Raw genomic sequence first — 17800 nt, 5'->3', positions numbered from 1 at the left:
TCCTTAGAACTCTCCTCATAGATGCAACTGTGTATTTCTTTTAAAGAAGAAAGTAACAACTCAAATTGCTACATTTACTGAGAGCACATTAAGGGTATGTGTGTGTGTGTGTGTGTGTGTGTGTGTGTGTGTGAGAGAGAGAGAGAGAGAGAGAGAGAGAGAGATTGGTGATTGTGATAAGGCAATTTCTATTTGTATAATAAAGTCAGAAGAAATAGAACAAGGCTCCACATGGCAGAAGGAGAGACTCCTGAACGTTGCCCTTGTTCCTTCCCATGCATGTGCTTGGCCTGAGTGCCACTCACACCTCACACTCACAAAATAAATAAATAAATAGTACTTAAAAAAAAAAAGAAAAGAAAAAGCGGGTCTACTATGATGATAAATTCAGGTTATCAATCAATCTCTAAATGAGAGATAAAGTTGATGTACATATATCCAAATCTGAGACTATCCATGTAATGCTGACAACGCCAAGTTCACAGTTTAAACACATGACACTAAGTTTGTTATTTATACCTTGTCAACTAAGGAGAAAATATTAAACTAGAAATCTGTATTCTATGTGCCACCTCATATCTATCCATGGTGACTTAGACTTTTGAGTTCTGCCTGATTTTGTGTGCATCTAACCTAAGAGAAACCCTTGAGAAAAACAATGTTACCCCTCCCTGTGCTTTTTGTTCATATTTCCCACAGCTTTGGGTATCCCTTCATTCTCTCCCGCTTGTAATATCACAGGAGTGTACTAGCTGCATCAAATTGATTTAGGACAACAAGTATTTTCTGAAAAAATTAAATTCTCCATGAAAACGTAACAGGACCAGCAGCATCCAAAAAGCATTATGGGAAAAATGCTGAAGGTTAAGCTAAAATGAAGGCCGAATGCTTTGTGTCAGGGAGGAGGGGAAAAGGATCAGACAAGAGAAACGAAAGGAAAAGCAGGACAGCAGGGGAGGCATGGAGGAGAGGAGGGACCGAAATTAGAACAAGAGGCGCTGTTTATTAATAACCTTACTGACCCACAGGCCCCTGACACAAAATACATTAAGGATTCTTGGGACACTCTGGCCTGTCACTCACAGGAGGAACCAATAAAATGGTGCTAGAGACTGCAAACATTCTGACAACAGAAGGAAAAGATAAATCAGAAGAAGGAAAGGCATAGAGTCGCAGCATTAAACATCCTTGTGGTGGTCCATGGTCCCATTTCTTCCTTTCCAGCACCCTTTCCAGGTTGCAACCTTCTGCTGATACTCTAGACAAGCCAGGAGGAGCAAGACTCTTCTCTGGGTTGCTGGAAGAAGGGGATAATATTTAGAAATGATAGAAACCATAATGAAATAACCCCACTACCTGTGATTCTGCCTCTGTGATGTAGTATGTAGTTATTGCTAACAAGTTGGTATATACAGCCTGACCTTTCCCATCTGTTTTTTTCTCTTTTTTCTTTTGTTTTTCCTTAAGACAAGGTGGCATGTAAGTGAAATTGGCCTTGAGCTCACTATATAGCTGGGAGGGACCTTCAGATTCCCAATCCTCCTGCCTCCACCTCCCAAATGCTAGGATTAAGTGTGCACCACTCATATCTAATTTCTTTTTGGTAAAAGTAAATTTGCATGCTTTTAAAAAATAAGATTGAGGCTCTACTACATAATTCACTAATCAGTGAATGCTTTTCCTTTTTGTAAGCTGTAATAAATATTTGCCTATGTTGATGAAACTATTTTAAGGATGTTTTATGTCACCATTATATCCTTACATGTAGGTCCTGGAATTCTTTGATCTGGGTAGTTATGCCATTTGGTTGTGATGCTGGGACTGGAACCAGGGACTTAAGGATTCTAGGAAGAATCTTGTCTCTGGGATACACACCAATCCTATCATGCTATTTGTAATTGTTACCTTGTAGAATTTGTTTTGCCATTTTTCTCTGGATGAGTTGCTATAATAAGACTCTTGCGTGAAAGCCTTTCTTCCTTCCTTCCTTCCTTCCTTCCTTCCTTCCTTCCTTCCTTCCTTCCTTCCTTCCTCCCTCCCTCCCTCCCTTCCTTCCTTCCTTCCTTCCTTCCTTCCTTGTTCCCTCCTTCCCTTCTTCCCCCCATCTCTTCTATTCTTCCTCCTCTCTATTCCTTCTTGTCTTCCTTCCTTCTTTCCTTCCTTTATTCCTCCCTCCCTCCCTCCCTCCCTCCCTCCTTCCCTCCCACCATCCTGAATATGTGCAGAGTTGTGCTCTGAAGTCATAAGCCTTCTTATCATTTCACAGTGAATGAGGATGCAGATCCTTTTAAAGACAGTCTCCAAGTGTAGCCCAGGTTGGCTTGGATTCAGTAGTAGCCCAGGCTGGCCTTGAACTTCCAGAAACCCTCTTGCATCAGTGTCACGTTGCTGGAGTTTTCATCATTTTAAGTCTCCTTCCCTATCTGGTAAGCTCTTCCTCTTTGAGTAGCTTCCTAGAGTTGTGCCCTTATGTGTTATTCTTTAAGACCTCACTGAATTCTCCAGACAGTGGTGGCGCACGCCTTTAATCCCAGCACTCAGGAAGCAGAGACAGGTGGATCTCTGAGTCGGAGACCAGCCTGGTCTACAGAGCGAGTTTCAGGACAGCCAATGCTACACAGAGAAACCGCATCTCGAAAGTCCAAGAAAAAAAAGGCTCCATAAATTCAAAATGTGAGGATGCATTTGTACATTAATGTTGGTGATCTAAGGTTTCTGGTTTTGAGTTATCTCCTGCGTTCTCCTTTATCTTCCTACATGACCTTCTTTACATTTGGAGTTTCTTCTTCTCCAGTCTCACAGCTTCTGCACGTCACTTCTCTATGATATTTTATTAGTGTTTTCTGGGAAAAGTAATTTTTTTATACATTTCCTGCTGTATGTGCAATTTAAATGATTTCTTATTAAAATAATTAACTGATTTTGATTCTTTTTGAGTTATCTAGACAGATAATATTATTACCCATAGGCAATGATTTTTCTGAGCCCCACAATCCCTAAAAATGTAACTTCTATTTTTTTTCTGATTAACTTCAAGGAAAGAACCTCCATGTTATTTAAAGTATTCCTTATTGGAAGTGCCTCTAACATTTCGCTAGTAAGAATGCTGACCCCAACACATTATGCTTGTGGTCAACTCTCGTGTTTGGGTCTCCCTCTCCCATTTAACTTTAAATCTCCCTTCCTGAGCCTTCTGTTTGTTGGCTGTCACATCAGATGCCTCCTGGACCATTTTTCCAAATATTGAATAAGTGTGACCCTTTTTATACTTGAGTGTTCTCTATGTATGTATGCAGACACTGCCTGCATATATCATCAATTCTTCTTTTCATGCCCAAAAACCCATTGTTCCCTGGCAGTAGAATGCTCCTTTAATTCTCAGGCAGTAAAGATCTGAGCTGCCCTTGTTTTATTTCATGTGAAACCACCAGGCTATTTTCTGCCAACTGAAAAGCTAGTGTCTTGCATAAGATTTTATATTTTCACATTTTAAGGAAATGCTAAACTATTTTCTCACATAGAAATTATCATTTCATTTGAATTTGCTGACTTTTTGCCAGTGGGAAGTAAAAATAACCCAGAGTTCTGCATATGCCATGCAAAAAGAATTGGTTCTATGGGTTTAGACTGGTTAAAACAATAAGTGAGAAGAGACTGAGGGAGAAAAATAAAAGACTCCCACACCAACCATTTCTGATGAAACTTGGGGTACCGATTTTGAGGCAGGCTGGCAGATGCCCCTGGAGTAGGCTAGGCCTAATGATGGTGGAGCCTTGCACATGTCACCATGTCACCCTCTGACTGCATGTCTTCACCTACAAATTGTAAGATGATGCAAGAATTAGCGACAACACCCATTAAGCATTTAGTTTGACACATGTCACCCAGCACGTACTTACTACAGTTGCTCTTAGGACCATTAGATTTGAAGGCGGGTATGTGGATGGTATGTTAGAAGACAAATGGAAAATTGAGAACCTTCTCCACCATGATCCCTCTCTTCCTAGAGCCAATCCCACATATACTCAAGAATTCTAGGATTTAAGCAACAGAAAGAGATGTAGTGGGCTTGCACTTAAAATTCTGCCTACCACAGGAGAACTGTTAGTTTTCCTTCCCCTCTCCTGCCTGTTAGCTTTTCTTGGACCTGACTTGCTGTCCCATGCTGCTGGGGCAAGCCTTTTGGATGTGGAGATCCTGCTTTTCTCTGATAATTTGGTGTATTAAATCACCGTGCCCATGTGCCTGTCCTTTAAGAAACTTGTCAGCACTCCTTAATTTCTCCAATTTGTTAGCCTAGGGAAACACCATTTGTATGAAACTTAGATATTAAGGAGAAAGGATACGAACAACTTCCTTCTCTCTTTTCTCACACAGATAGAAATCTGTATTATGTTTTAACTTGGTTGGAGGTAACTGCATTATTATTGTTTAAAATCAATTATCCTTTACTCTGTATTTTACCTTGTTTATTTTATCTATCCTCCTTTCCCAGAGGGGTAGACTTGAGGCCCCCATTTGGTTTTTATTAGTGTAATCAGTTAATAGCTGTTCTATAATGCTTTACTTATTGTGTTAATTTTCTGTAGTTATGTCCAGAGGCAGCTTCCTGGAAGACCACATTTAAAAAACCCTCCGAAAAACCTAGTTTCTTCTTTAATAGGTTTGGGTACCACTTACAGCTTCAGCTCAGATTATTGAACACATCGGTATTGAACACAAGGGTATGGAAAATACATATAGACTGTAGCTAGCATTTTAAATGTCTGTGTAAGCCTAAATGTTCTAATCACATGACAGAGCACAAATGCAAACCCTAATGCCTGCAGTGACACCAGTGGATAATATCAGCCCCTTGAACTCACTCAGTTATGTGCATCTGCGTCTTAATTCTGGGGCCCAGGACACCAGTGTCCACTGCTGTTAGAAGTTTTCATGGGAATGTATCCTGTGTGAGTTTTGATATTTACAGGACTGGTCCTCAAAAGTAAATGGAGCTTCAAAGCAGACCACAGTGACAAATGAAGTTGCCTGAAGGAGAGCTCAAGAAATATTTGTCCCATAAGCAATAGATCATGTCTTCTCATTTCTTAGACCCTGAATTTAGACAAAAATCACCTCTGAAGTTAACACCACGGGGCTCTAGGTCTACCTGTAGTGGCAACTTGCTGGCCTGACTCTCTGGATGACAAGGTGCTCAGATGAGTATATTTGCTGTATTGTGCAGTGGTCCATGGGATCTGTATCAGACATTGCTTGTTTACTATTCAGTCCCTGGCGATGGTTAGGAATTTACACAAAACAAATATTTACCGCAGCTGCATTTTGTTTGTGACTTGTCACATGGAATTAAGTGTAGGATCTTCCACTTGTGGCACCATGTCAGTGCTCAAAAAGTTTTGGGCTTTGGCGCAGTCCAGACTTTGGATTTTGAGTTAAAGAGGTTTAACCTGAAGTAAATCAGTGGTGAAGGTAAAGCTGAGGTAAAATTCTAGTTTAAAAAACTGTGCTAATTAGGTATTTGCTAGCCTGACACAAGCTAGGGTCATGGAAGAAGGAACTTCAATCGGAAAAATGTTTCCACCATCACATTGGCTTGTAGGCAAGTCTACAGGGCATTTTCCTCATCGACAATGGAACTGGAAGGGCCTAGCTCACTGTGAGCAGTGTTACCTCTAGGCAACGTGTGGTCCTGGGCTGCAGAAAAATGCCAGCTGAGCAGCTGGAGAGGTGGCTCATCAATGTAGTGAACTTGTTGCTCTTGCAGAGGATCCAAGTTCAACTACTATCACTCACTTGGTGGTTCAGCCATTTATAACTCCAGTTCCAGGGCATCCAGTGCCCTCTACTGACATCCACAGACACCAGGCACATACATGGTGCCCATACATACATGAAGGTAAAGCAGCAAGCCAGTACACAGCACTTCTCCACAGCCTCTGCTTCAGTTCCTGCCTCCGGGTTCTTGCCTTGAGTTCCTGTTTGGACTTCTCTCAGTGATGGGTTGTGACTGGGACATGTAAACCAAATAAAACTTTTCCTCCCCAATTTGCTTTTTTGTCATGATGTTTTATCACAGCAATAGAAAGGTAACCAAGGTAAGAACTGTTATAAGTAATGGCTACAAGAGTAAAAAGAAGGGAAAATGGGACCACACATTACAGGGAAGAGCTGTAGACCTGGGCAAGTCCCTTGTCTCTAAACCTTTTTTCCCTCCTCTCTTTTATATAAAGGTCCTGGAGAAGATTTGCCTAAGAAACTTACTTCTAAAGAAGCCAGCGATCACATAAGAATGATCTGCAGGATGAATCAAGTCTAAAGACTTCAATGCTCTACAATGTCCAGCACCCAGAGCAGGTAGGGTATATAGCTGATGCCTGAATAAATGTCCCTGGGGAGAAGTCCTCAAGGTTGCTATGGAGATGGGTAGAAGGAAGAGTAAGGATAGGGAGCTACATGCCAAGGTGTGGCTGGCAATGTTATATGAAGAGGGAAATGAGATCTCTTGCCATTGACTGTTGTTAAGGTAGAAGATGAATGAAATTTTGTGTTCAAGTCTGCTCAGTAGAGCATACCACCTGCAATGGTTCTTTCCAAGTTCTATCCATACTGTAGATATCGGAGAGCGTTGCCTTCAGGTAATGTCCACAGATGAGGTAAATTATAGATTTGTAAGGGAGAAAAGGGATCCTAAATGAAATTCAGTAGAAGTACTTTGAGGTATTTCAAAGAAGAATCTGATAAACAATCATAAAGTTTAATGAGAGGGAATCTTAACCTGATATGATTTTCTTCCGAGAAGCAATTTTGGATACAATATTTCAAGTGCTAGGCTACAAACTCAGTGACTAGACCTTGAATGCTTTTATTTATGTCTTAGGGCTTCTCTTCCTTCAATTGAAAAAAATTATTAAGATGATTTTCCAGAAAGATTAATGGGTACAGCATTGGCTGGTCAGCTCTCATAAAAACTATAGCAGCATAGAATCACTGAGATTAAGAACTAGGTTTAAGACATGGATGGTCTAGTAATATCAGTGCCTAGTTAAGAACTCTCTAGCATTGACTTGATGAAGAAAAACCTTCTCAGGGTGTAACTGGAATTTTACCTTCCAGTTGTTCTCAGAGGTGTTAAAGAAGTGTGTCCTACACAGACTTTGGCAGCCACAGGACCAGTTCTCAGATTAAAATGGACTTTCAAATCAGAGCATAGGAACAAACTAATTCACTTGAAGGGTAACAAAGGAGGTTCTTACCTAAAAATAAATGTGATAGAGTGAGTTTCAATGTTAGGTGGCACTTCTTTTTAATTGCTTTAAGCCTGAAATCCTTCATAATTCATATCGTCATGAACGTCAGCCTCTTGGAGGTGAAAAATGGATTTTGTATTTTATTTTACATCCTCAATGTCTCACATCTGCTTCTTGGTGTGTGACAGAGCCTTAACTGTCTTTTCAAACAGCAGACTAAGAATACTTTGTTAACGTGTGTGTGTGTGTGTGTGTGGTGTATGTGTACATGTGTTTGCAGGTGCAGAGGCCACAGTAGGACACTGGCATCATATTCTATCCCTTGAGACAGGGTCTCTCACTGAATGTGGGGCTAGGCTGACAGTCATCAAGCCCCATCCATTCTCTCTCTGTCCCCCACAGAACTGAGGCTATAGGTCCTCATGCTTGTGAAACAAGTAGTCACACTCACTGAGCTCTTGCTTCAAGCTGTCAATTTTTGATAGAGTCATAACAAAGTGTGATGTCTTGCTATGGACATCCTTCCAATAACTAGATTGTCTGGCTATTTGCTCATCCATAAGGAAGCACTCCAGAGGCTAGCTTCATTTGGTCAGTGCGAGGCTAACGCTGAAAAGGAGAACCTTTAACTAGACATAGCACTATAAGTTTCTTGTTCTCCTTGAACTATCTGAAGATGTGACTCCCCCTCCCACCCCGTGATTCACAGATACCTGTGATGACAATTCCCTGGGACCCAGGAGTAGCTGCTCTGACCAGACATCACTCCTTTACTGGATGACACCTTTAATAAGTGTGAATGGTGGGCCAGGAATAATGGTGTATGCCTGCAATCTAAGCCAGAGGAAGGCTGAGGCAGGAGGATTGGGACACTGAGGCTAGCCTAGCTTTTAGTAGTTTGAGACTAGTCTGGGATCTACAGTGAGACTCTTAAAAATTGTGACTGGCTTTATTCCTGGAGTTAGGGTTAGATCCCAGGTTCCAGAAGCCCTAACAAGCCCAGATCAACTACTTATCCTCAATAGGTCAATTAAAGAGACAGCCTAAAAGTGAAATGCAGTAAAAGGAGCTCTGCTCAATGTCACACATTGAACAAATGTGTGATGAACGAGGAGGTGATATCCCCAACTCCATCTTTGACGTCCTGCCATGAGGTTTAGGCTTACATAGAAGGCAGAAGGTGTGCATGACTGATCCGGGTCAAGATGTGGCTCTGTTCATGATGGTCAGTCTGGCTCCAGTACCTCTTACAAGATGGACTGCAAAGTAGTTGGAACTATGTGAAATCTCCTTGGGGGAGACATGCTCCTTGTCCAGTTGACGCCAGGCTCCTAGTCTTTTTCTTCTTCCTTCATAAGACTCCTGGGGAATTTTCAGTTCCTTGGGATGTGTTGTCTCAAGAGCTTGACAGCCAAAGAAGTGACAAGGGTGTGCTTAGGATGTCTTCATTACACCCCCCTCCAGTAGGTCACAAGCTGCATTGATGCATGGGGGCATTTCCTTGGTCGTGGCTTCAGGTTAGTGTCAGTGTCTTCCTTACCTGCCTTGTCCATGGGACAGGGCTGTGCTATCAGTTGAATCTGGAGTGTCGTCCAAAGGCCCAGGTTGTATGTGTGACCTTCAGCTGATATGGTTACAGGGAAGTTGTGGGGCACGTAAGGGATGGGATCTACTGGAAGGAAGTTAGGTCGTTTGGAGGTTTGCTTACTCAGATCCCGTATCGCTCTTTGTTGACAGGTGCCATACACGTTGGTCCTCTGCCACATCTCCTCACCATGATGCTCTCTGTCACTGAAAGACCAAAGCCACAAGATCACATCCCGATGGATAGATGCCACTGACGCTGTAAGCAAAAACAAAACTTTCTTTCTTAAAAGTTATTTTATCAATATTTAAAATATTTATTTAATTAGTTTTTTTTAGAGTAGTGAAACACTGAGTAATGGGGGCCTGTGGGATTAAAAGGCGGGGTGGAGTGTGTTCCATTGATTTCAACAAGCTAAAACTCCAAACACGAGCTTAATCATTTCTTCCAGCCCGGCATAAAGAGAAAGCATGACCCTAGACGTGGAGTGAATGGAGTGTGCACATTTCTCTGAGTTCACTGTGGCTCCAATGGGGATTGAGCAGGCTCCAAGCACTAAATAACCCTAATGATACCAGGTAGGGGCTCACCAGGGAGCTGTTTGGGAGTTTGTCAGAGCATATTAAAATACGATACATCCCCATAATCCAAAATGGGACATCAGTCCATCTGCCATGCATTCTTTTCTGATATTAAATTAGTCCAGGGGCTTTTCAAAAATTACATCACCTACGCAGACCCCCTTCTTTGGTGAATAAAAATGCGGTGAGAATGGAAAGAAAATCAGAATAGTGCTCAGTAGTGGAAGTTCCATAATTGAAATCATTATTGCTTCAGACACCATTGCTTTAATCAGCAGAATCATAAATCAATGCTTCTCACATGTGAAGGTTGAAAAATAAAGTGATGTCAAACAAATTGGTCCTCTTAAAAGGCATGATGCAATTGGAAGCCACTGGAAATGGATAAAAAAGGCGCTTTCTGAAGGGATACATCGCTCTAGCATTTTATCTTCCACTTAATTAAAAGAAATATATTACCTGGTCCTTTCTTAGAAATTACATATTGGAGGTCTATAATGGCTGAGCCTTTAACCCATTAAAAAAATTTACTCCCAGGAACAGTTAATATTTGACGTTTAATTGCTTTCACTTGTTGGAGAAGAAAATATGTGTCTTTCCTTCCTTTCCTGATTGACTTTTTCAAACATCACCTTGTGAGTTATGAAGACAGAAGGGTGAAATTGATCTTCAGAAATACTCAGTACAGATATATGTAAATGCATACACATATAGGTAGCAAAAGCTTCTCATGTGGGAGGACCTGGTATTTCTCTCTGCACAATGTGTTAGTTAGGTGTTACTATCTCTAGTTAATGGGTCAGGTTCAGAGATCTAGAAAGTCTGTGTACTTGCACAGGTTACCTAGGTAGTAAATCATGGACATCCTTATTCCTTCCACCATGACCAAGTTACATGCATCTAGACGTACTTTTTGGTGGATATAAGGAGACCAGTGGAGCCAGTCAGAGTGCCATGCTGCAGCAGCTAGTCCTGACAAGCTGTTAGCCAGCACCTGATTCGGAGACTGTTACTATATCATCTGCAAAAATCTAATTATGACTTGTGCCTTTTCTGCAAGTCCTTCATGGTGAGGGACCTAAAGGAGCCACTGAATGAACTGGGTCAGCCATATCAACTTGGAGCTTCTAATCAGAGTTTTTGTGTCCATGGGCAGAAAGGCTGGGATTCTTCTAGAACAATGCCTGTGTGGACTGTGTGTGAGTGTTCAGGCCTCACCTTAGCAGGGCAGTGGTGTACATAGGAGGAGAGAAACCTTTTATTTGATTCCCACACATCAGAAGATTTCCATTTCTGCATGGTCTAGTTTCCCTCCTTTCCCAGGCGATGAATTCCGCACTGAAGACCAAAGTGCTTCCTTTGGCTTTCTCCCCTTCCTGCATCGTCTTCCCACAAAGCCAGGCATTCGTGAAGGCCCTTGAAAAGCTGCACAAAGCAACTGCTTCTCCAGATTATCCCTTTGGGGGCTCAGGTGATAAGTCTCATCGGGTTTCACCCTCCGTGGCTTGCGGTCACACGTGGGTGCGGTCACACGTGGGCGCGGTCACACGTGGGCTGTGCCTCTTCCACCACACAGGAAAATATTTGTATGTCGGTCTCACCGGGTTCCATTTCTCCTAGGACTGGTCCTGCTTGCTCCGTCTTCACACTGATGGTCAACAGTAGACTCAACTGACTTTCCATGGGGACGATTGAACATCTCTCAGGAAGCCAGCAGGCTGCCCTTCCCTGCTCTGACTTCATTCTGCCAGAATTGATAAGGTTAGCAACTGTATGATGGGAGGCAGGGGGAGCGAGGGAAAGAGAAAGAAACAGAGACATGGGGGAGAGAGGTGGAGGGAGGGAGGGAGAGAAAGGGAGAGGGAGGGAGAGGAAGGGGAAGAGTACCCTTCAGCTAGAGAAAGCCAGAGGTCCTCTTCTACATTCTCCATGTAAAGTTGCAGGCGTCTTTCTGCCTCTCCCACCTGGAGCCCTGGGCAGTGATTACAGGCTGGAAAGGCTACACCTGCCAGTTTTACAGGTGTACTGGGGATTCGAACTGAGGTCCTCATGCTTACTCAGCTGGCATTCTTACCCACTGAACCACCTTCCCACCCCTGAGCTGTTTCTGAGAGGGGTGGTACAGTGTTGTGAGATTGCTCCAGGGAGGAACCCAGCTTGGGGCCTGAGAATGGGAGTCTATATGATGTACACGTCCCTCCCCATAGATCGGAAACACACAAACGCCAACATACACTTTAAAATAAGCTGATATTTTTCCTTTCTTCTTCCTTTTTTCTTTGTCATTTTCTATTCTCTTTTTCCTTTATTGATACTAATCCTTACTGCTTAATGAAAAGTAGTGTCATGGATGAGCCTGTATTGCTGTGGTAGGGACCACTGGTAAAACTCAAGAACTGTACTAACAAACAAATACATCCCCTTTCTCCTTTCTGTTGCTGTCTCTGTTTCTCTCTCTGTCTCTCTCCCCCAGGTTTTCTTTTCTGTCTAAGGCTGGCCTCAAACTGTATGTAGCCAAGGACTATCCTAAACTTTGGTTTCTCATGCATGCCTCCACCACTGAGTGCTAGGATTTTGTGAGTGTACTGCCCAATTTATGCAAGGATGGGGAATTCATGCATGCTAGACAAGCTTTCTACAACTTGAGCTACACCCCAGGCCTTGAATCTTTGAAAAATGGTTTTGAAGCTACCTATAGGAAAGCTTACATCTAGGGAAAACAGAAGAATTTGTAAGGGCTTATCTGTAACTAATTAACAAAATGTCCAGTAGCCAGGAGCAGCGAGACTTCAGTGTGGAAAGCTTTTCATCTGGGTGAGATGTAGGCCCAATGTGAATGATCTTCAGCTAGGAGACTCGAATTGATAATCTGCCAGTTAAAGGAAGGCCCGAAGAAACAACTCTTACATTGCAGGTCCAAAGGTCTCTGTAAAGAAGGCATCTAGATCCATTTGAGACTTTTCTCTTGGATTGGGGCCTAAAACAGTGGTTTTAAAAACTTACTTTGTGTGAGAACTTATCTGAAAATATTAATGGAATTTATGGCTCCCTTTCCCCAGAGAAACACATACATCAGCAGCATCTTTGGTATATGTATTTGCTTTAAGATTCGTTGATGGTTTAGAGGTTTTTTCAGTTAAAATTCCCTTTCAGTTTTGCCAGCAGCAAGTGTGTCTGTGTGTGTGTGTGTGTGTGTGTGTGTGAGAGAGAGAGAGAGAGAGAGAGGGAAAGAGAGAGAGAGAGAGGGTTCCTTTTCCTAACACTTCAAACATAGACATAGTTTCTTCAGAATGCATTTTGCTCTTTGATGACCAAAGGCTGTCAAGTAATGATTATGAATGAATTCTTTTAAATATATCATGCTTTAAATTTTAATTTCTATTTCTTTATCACACACACACACATATGCACACACACGCCACCGTGTTTATGTGGTAGTTAGAGGACAATGTTCAGGAATCAGTTCTCTCCTGTGGGTTCAAGGGGTCAAACTCAGACTTCCATGCTCTGTGGCCAGCACCTGTGTTGGTGGGCTCTCTGGCCCTTCCCTGTTTTGTTTAATGTGACACAAAACTGACTGACAGACAAATGCTTGTCAGGGTTAGTGAACAGTATTAAGACTTGCTTTTCTTGGCACACCTACAGAAAAGTGGCTTTGTCCAATGCATGTGTCATAAGTGCGCATGTATATGACATGGGGCAGATGCTCATGTGTGAGGCTCCATGAGGGTTCTGAGGCACAGGGCTTTGGAAGTGGCTGTCAGCCTCTTTCCTCTCTTCTCTGGGCCTCTGATGAGATTATGGCCGCCCCATGACTCTGTCTCATGAAATGGAGACGGAAATTATTTTTACTATTTTCATTTTCTGAAATTGAAAAAGAAAATTCTCAGGTGCAAATCCCTAAAGACTCCGAGTGTTCTTTTTATGTCATGTTTAGAGGTCACTGGGCTGTCGTCATCTACCCCAGACGCCTCCCCCTCAGCAGTGTTCTCTGCCTACATTACAGTAGAAAGCTGCAAAAATATGAGGTTCGTGCATCTGGCCAATTACAGAATGCTCCACCAACAGGGGAAATTCCTTCCCCACTTCAGCTGGTGCACAGTTATGCCCTGGAGCCCAGGACGGACATGCCTTGTAACTTTTTAACCTAGTTAGTGTAACTGCCAATATTATTCCCGTTCATATAAATGTCTAATCCTTTCTTGAATCTTGCTAGACTATTTCCCTCAATAATATCCCGCAGCAGTGAATTCCAAAGGTGCATTACACGCTGCTTTAAAAATATTTCCTTTATTCGTTTTCAATTGGTTGCCTTTTAACATCCCAATGTGGCCCCAGCTCTTGCCTTAAGTGGTACAGGAGAAAGACAAAGCTTTACTTCTCCCCAGAACTTTTTGAACTATTATCAAACCCCATCTTCTCTCGCTATTTTCTGTTTTGCCACTTATAATAGTAAGTGAGATGATTTGACTAAGTGGTTTTATGCTACTCAGGACCCATAACAGGCGCTGGCCCACAAGCTTTTCCTTGATATCCAGTGTGATTTATTAGATAAATATTTACCCAGTACCTATTTGGGTAGGAGCTGTTTCAGTTTTGGAGTGACAGCTTTGAATAAGACTGGGCCATTGTTCAGAGGGACCTGAGTTTTCTCAAAAGGGAAGGAACAGTAAGTTAGTGAGTAAGTTTAGAAGATGGACATTCAGGGGAAAAGACCTTCTCGTCCTCCATGTCCCCTCAACCAGACCTCATTTCTTGCTGTATTTTTCTCTTCAATCTGTAGCACTATAATTATTCACAGAGTACTTACATTGTATTAAGTATTATAAGCCATCTACAAATGATTAACATGCATGCAACCATATGCATAAATTATATCAAGTTCCATACCATGCAGTAGCAGGGGCTTAACATCATGAGATTTCATGGTACTTGGGTGAAGGGAGTGTTCTTCTGAAAAGGGGGTTAGTTGGGCACAGCCACCTATGAGTCATTTGTGTGGAGTTTCATTAGATGAGTTAGTGCCAGAAGCAACTGTGTCTCTGTCTTTATTATTTGTTGATTATGTGAATGAATCAGGGTTAAGGGAGGTCATCTTAGTTACAAAGGAGTGACTCGCTAGATCTGGGAAGAACGGTTCTCCAATGCCAGTGCTGGAGCAGACAATGTAAGGGATTTAGCCAGTGAGGGTACAGTTGTAAGACCTGACAGTGGGCTAAGCAGCTGGATGACGCCAGCCAGGTCACCTGATTGCTCTCACCCAAAGCATTCATCATCAAAATAGGAAAGAAGTTCTCCTCTTAGGAATTTGAGTATTTAGGTACCATTATCTGGAAGTTCTTTACTTCCAAATGGTACAAATGCTATAGAACTTTGGTTTTTATCTTATTTTAAAATTATTTGCTTGATATGGCCTTGTGTGATCCAGGCTGGCCTCAGATTCACTAAATAGCAGAAGATGACCTTGAACTCCTGATCACCGTGAATCTGCTTCTCAAGTGCCGGGATTAGAGGTGTGTGCCACCACTTTCATTTATGCAATGCTGGGGCTTGAATCCAGGACTTGGTTCATTCTGGGCAAACACTTTCCCAACTAAGCTATGTCCTGCAACTCCAACATTTGGTTATTGTTGCAACTGGTTGTTGTTAGACAGTATTTAAGTCAGGCATGCGCCATCAGCCATAACCACAGCTGCAGTCACTATCTGGTCTTTCTTCCTTTTCTCCTTTCCTTGTTTTCTCTGTTTCCTATTTAACTCCTTCCTCTACTGAAAGCCCACCATCCTGGCAGTGCGCTCCCTCAGAGCCAGCTTAGGGTAGGGTGGACTCATCTTCCTGTGCTCCGTGTCAATGTAATAAGGGTTTCTTACTTGTTGATACAGTGGACTGGAGGTAGATTTCAAATAGTGATTGTTTACTGCTTAGTCTTTTAGGGTCAGGTTATCCAAACTTCTACATATAAAGGCAGAGTCCTTGCCTGGATTTCTGAGTGAATACTTCCCTAGAAACCAGACTCTGACCTGGTTACCTATCTTTAGTTTTTCTCCCACGGTATCCCAGTATGGTGGTACATACCATTTCCTTGTGTAGCCTCTCTGATTCTTTTTAATTTCTCCTTAATATACCCTCCTACACTGAGGCAATTTGAAGTAGAGTCATGTGCAGTCCCGCATAATCATGCATTAAAAAGGCATCTCAATAAATTATTAGGATTGTTTACACGCATGGTTCGAATTTACTGGCAAATTGCTTGGACCTTGGTTTTAGGATGTAGCTGCCGGCCAGGCTCCTTCTGGGTGAAAATATGAAATAGGAGAAGTTGCCCTTTTGCTGTCCCTCACTGGCACTTCCTCTGCCTGGTTCCTGGCCTTTCAACACTTCCCTCCTTTTCCTGCCCCGGATAACTCTGAGGGCCTGTCAAGCCCTTTGCACCTTCATGTGAAGACGTTTCATGGGTCCTTTCCCAGATCTGCCCCTAACCAAGGTGAGGTATGCAAAGAAATAAATCTTCAATGGTATAATTTTAGATGCTCTGGCAGCAGGAGAGGGCAGCTATTTTGGGCTGTAGGGCTTTCTCCTTGACCTGAGGTGACACAGTTTTGCCTGTTGCTAGAGGAACCAGCCAACCCTGCATAGCGTCCTTTTAGCAGCGTGTTTGCAGTTCCTGGGGTTCCTCTACCGAGGTCAGCGTTCATCTAGAATTTTGTGTTCTTGTGCAGGGGCTGTCGGCAGGTGCCGCACAGGCTTGTGGGAGTTAGCACGCCAGAACACGCTTTGGAGGCAGTACAGATGGAACAGACTCCCCTCCCCATGGAAGATGGAGGAAAATTGATGGTCCAGCTTCTGTGAGTCCTTCATTCTCTATTCTTTATCAGTTGCTTGGCCGCCATTGTGTGAGTCACTCCCACTTAGAGCCAGGCGTGTCTCCAGACCACAGTGTCTGCACCTCGCCACCTACACTGCCTGGCTGGAAGCTGTGTTTTCATGATGGCTTTTCTGACCACCCTGCTTGCTCTCTTCCCCAGGCTTCTGATGCAGCTGCTATCTACAGACCTCCTGGACTGCCCAAGGAAGGGAGTGGGAGCTCGCGCTCCAGATGGGTGGAACAGCAACAAGATGGACTGAAAGAGGCCAAAAATAACAGTGCCTTCCAGATGAGGTGACCTCAGAGCCAAGAGCATCATGGGGTAGAGTATCTTGTTCCTAGTTTTATGACCTAAAAAGTACACAGAAGATTCAAAGACACTACAGAGAGAAGGAATAAAGTCTGCAGAGAACAAGGAAATGTGATCAGCTACAATTTTTTCAGTTGAATTTCACTGTGCACACACTTACACAAGAAAACACAAGTCTTTTATATATGTATGAAGAGAGACCTAGATCTCTAGTTGGATAGATAGACAGACAGATAGATATAACGAAATACAGTAGGAGACCAAAATGAAGAAAAAGTTAAAGACAACATTGCCTTCCTTTGCTTGCTATTGAAATAAGTTTAATAAATCTTCACTGAGAACCAAGTATGTCTGGTCCCATTACCTTTCTGCATGGCATGTCACCCTAAAAACTTACTAATATAAAAACACAGCCATCAATGTATCATGATCAGTCACAATTATGGGTGTCAACTGGGATGACCTGGGTGCTGTCAAAGGCTTTCTTGAGCTTTAGGCTGGCAAGTAGCTGAGGGTGGCTTACTGTTGCCCTTCTGGGGCTTGATGCTGTCCAGCCTATTGCTGCACCCTCAGCCTGGGGTGTCTGGTGGGACACCTGAGCAAGGCCATTCTGTGCAGCCTGAACCTCATTGCCATCTCATTACTATGCTTCTTTCAGCTGCTTGGTGTTCCAAAAATGAATGTCCCAAGACAAGGTAGAAACTTAGTCACGCCCTGGCTGTAGCTGAGTCACATACTCTATTGGTTCTCTAGTCACAAGGTCAGCCCAGGGTCAGGAGGCTGACCCTGAAATGTTTCTCTGGAGTTTCAAAGTGTAAAAATCTTAATACTTTTAAGATACCTCATCATGATGTCGGCTTCTTCCACATCCAAACCTCTCATAGAATGCATCTAGTTGGAACTATCAAAGGAAAGGAAAGGACTAGTAATGTAGTTCAACAGTACAACACTTGCCCAACATACAGGAGACCCTAGCACAGCAAAGAAAACAAAAGTAATCCTGTGTGTAAAGTGGAATGGAGTAAAATATCCACTGGCTGGGGCTGTGAGGCAGCAGATGAGTATATGAAGGTATAAAATGATTCCTGGAAGGGCTGTGCGTTGTGGTGCACACCTGTAATCCCAGCATGGTGTGTGTGTGTGTGTGTGTGTGTGTGTGTGTGTGTGTGTGTGTGTGTGTGTGTGTGACTGAGACAGGTGAATCTTTCG

At 42.8% G+C, this 17800-nt stretch overlaps 1 long non-coding RNA gene across 14 annotated transcripts in view; it reads left to right on the top strand.

The window, feature by feature from the left end:
• The window catches only part of LOC106022299, a 46626-nt gene extending 29690 nt beyond the window's left edge, over nucleotides 1-16936 (top strand). For 13 of the 14 annotated variants that reach the window (XR_005870503.1, XR_005870501.1, XR_005870491.1 and 10 more), the window contains 5 exons: nucleotides 6234-6357; nucleotides 8988-9095; nucleotides 11037-11177; nucleotides 16136-16261; nucleotides 16442-16936. This is a non-coding gene — a long non-coding RNA (uncharacterized LOC106022299). Of the gene's footprint in view, nucleotides 1-6233; nucleotides 6358-8987; nucleotides 9096-11036; nucleotides 11178-14844; nucleotides 14930-16135; nucleotides 16262-16441 lie in introns of all 14 variants that reach the window. The other variant, XR_005870497.1, reaches the window with a different exon arrangement.
• The last annotated feature ends 864 nt before the right edge of the window (nucleotides 16937-17800 follow it).

Source organism: Mesocricetus auratus, unplaced genomic scaffold (assembly GCF_017639785.1).
Source record: "Mesocricetus auratus isolate SY011 unplaced genomic scaffold, BCM_Maur_2.0 Super-Scaffold_4256, whole genome shotgun sequence".
Lineage (NCBI taxonomy): Eukaryota > Metazoa > Chordata > Mammalia > Rodentia > Cricetidae > Mesocricetus > Mesocricetus auratus.
Note: the sequence above shows the minus strand (reverse complement) of the source record. Positions and strands in the feature narration are given on the sequence as shown.